General features: G+C 48.1%; 1 non-coding gene across 1 annotated transcript; it reads right to left on the bottom strand.

The window, feature by feature from the left end:
• Window positions 1-2,083: 2,083 nt before the first annotated feature.
• On the bottom strand, window positions 2,084-2,209 carry LOC116750269. The gene has a single exon (XR_004348966.1). It is a non-coding gene; the product is annotated as a U6atac minor spliceosomal RNA (small nuclear RNA).
• Between the last annotated feature and the right edge of the window lie 215 nt (window positions 2,210-2,424).

Genomic DNA, 2,424 nt, shown 5'->3' with positions numbered 1-2,424 from the left:
TGAAAAAGCCTGTTTTCCCACCAGGCTGAGATTTTTAAAGAGAAGGCAAGGAGGCAATGTCAGGGCTCCAAAGAAGCAAGGGATGGAGAAGGCCAAGTCCAGAGTGGAAGCCCAGAGCACTTAGCTTGGCCAGTGAGGGTACACGGATAGCTGAGGACTGTGTGGTCCAGGCCATGTTGTTTCATTTGTGTTCGAGCCGTAACCGTCACAGCTGACAATTGGGGCACCCTTCCCTAGGGGAGCAAGGGACTTCAGGAAGAGAATCTATGAGGAGAGCCTGAGGCAAGAGAGCTCAGCTGGTGAACGGGGTGGGTGGTCTATGAGTAAGGACCATGATACCCAGCAGAAAAAGAAAATGAATGCAAACTGTAACACAGTGGATTTTCATTAGATCTAGGGAAGAACCTGTAACTTTCAAGGTGTCTCATCCTGCTTTAGGTGGTAGAAGGAATTGTGGAAACTCCTCAGCGGGACTTCCAGAAGCATCACCCAATCTTTTGTGCAGTAAATGTCAAACCCCAACTTCGCCCAAACCCCTGCACCGCCCAAGGTGCTAAGGATACAAACGTGAACAGGACAAAAATCTCCACCCTACAGAGGTCTAAAGGGGCTGAGAGCCAGTAGATAAGTGTGTAAACAAGTAAATAAATTTCAGATAGTCAGGGGAAGGGGTAGAGATTGGGGGTGGGATGGAAAAGAGGGAAATCCTCTCTGAGGAGGTGACATTCGGGCAGACACTTGAATCAGGAGAAGGACTGGCTCTGTCACAGATCTAAGAAAGAATCCAGGATGGATGCAGGGAAAAGCAAAGGCCGGGGTCCTGAGGGTGAAGGAGCACAGAGGGAGCGAGTGAGGCTGGAGGCGTGGCCCGACAGGCAGGCAGCAAGCTGGGGAGCCTGCAGTGGGCACTGGACCACGAAGTTTGGGTCTAATTTTAAGAATAACAGGAAACGGCAATTGGTCACAAAGACACATATTCCACGATTTATGTGAAATGTCTAAAACTGGCAAATCCATAGAGACTAAAAAGTAGATTAGTCTCTAAAGTAGATTCGCCCAGGCTGGGAGAGTTGGGAGGAAATGGGTCCGTGACTGCTAAGGGATACAAGGGGTGGGAGGAGGGGGGTTTGTGGGGGGCGCGGTGATGAAAATGTTCTAACATTGATTACAGTAATGATCACACAGTCCTGTGAATATACTAAAAAACCTATTGAATTGTGTACTTTAAATGGGTGAATTATATGGTATGTGAATTATATCTCAATAAAGCTGTTATTAGAAAAATGATAATGGGAAGTTATTGGAGGGCTGCTTTAATCAGGGAGTAACATTTTCACTGTCTGCTGTGGGAGAATAAACTGTCAGGAAGCAAGAGCAGCGGCTGGATACAGCTGGGAGGCCACTGTCGTGGGCCGGGGCGGAGGTGGGGAACGTGGAGGGGACGGGTGTGTGTGGGCAAAGGTGCCTTGGCCTGGGCTGGTTGCTTTGTGACAGAAGTTACTGAGGAGGTCAGACTGGGGTATACTTCGAAGCTAGAGTTTGATAATGGATTAGATGTAAGGGGTGGCGGAGAGAGATAGATCCAGGCTATTGAACTACAATGGGGAAGACTGGAGGAAGGGTTGGGCTGGGGGAGAGGCAGGGAATCAGAGCTCTGTTTTGTTTGGGTTTGGTTTGGTTTGTTTTGTTTTCATTTTTATTGGAGTACCGCTGCTTTACAACGTTGTGTTAGTTTCTACTGTACAGCAAACTGAGTCAGCTACACGTATGCATATATTCCCTCTTTTTTGAATTTCCTTCCTGTTTAGGTCACGCCAGAGCATTGAGTAGAGTTCCCTGTGCTACACAGTAGGTTCTCATTAGTTATCTATTTTATACACAGTATCCATAGTGTATATATGTCAATCCCAATCTCCCGATTCATCCCACCACCCCCCTTTCCCCCTTGATATCCATACGCTTGTCCTCTACGTCTGTATCTCTATTTCCACTTTGTAAATAAGATCATCTATACCATTTTTCTAGATTCCATATATATGGGTATATGCCCAGTAGTGGGATTGCTGGGTCATATGGTAGTTCTAAAAAACAGTGGTTAGAGGCCACGAAGTAGATGGCAATGCCTTAACCATAAGCGTGTTGTCAGGCCCGAGGGCCTCTTCCATCCTTGTCAAGGGGAGTGCTAGCCTTCTCTCCTTTCACGCACCACAGCTCTGTTTTGGACATGACAGGCCTCTGAGGTGTCCACTAGGCAGGGGAGATGTCAGGATCAGAGTCACCACCATGCTGATGGCCACATGCTAAGGGCCAGCAGTCCTATGAGGAGAGCTCTACAATTACCCCATCTGTACTGGGCACGTCACGTGCACCACTTCAGATTCCCTCGGCCTCCCCTCTGGTTTGGTAGCCCACTGTGGTAACCAG

This window comes from Phocoena sinus, chromosome 2 (assembly GCF_008692025.1).
Source record: "Phocoena sinus isolate mPhoSin1 chromosome 2, mPhoSin1.pri, whole genome shotgun sequence".
Taxonomy (NCBI): Eukaryota; Metazoa; Chordata; class Mammalia; order Artiodactyla; family Phocoenidae; genus Phocoena; species Phocoena sinus.
The sequence above is the reverse complement of the archived record's forward strand: the minus strand, read 5'-3'. Positions and strand labels throughout refer to the sequence as shown.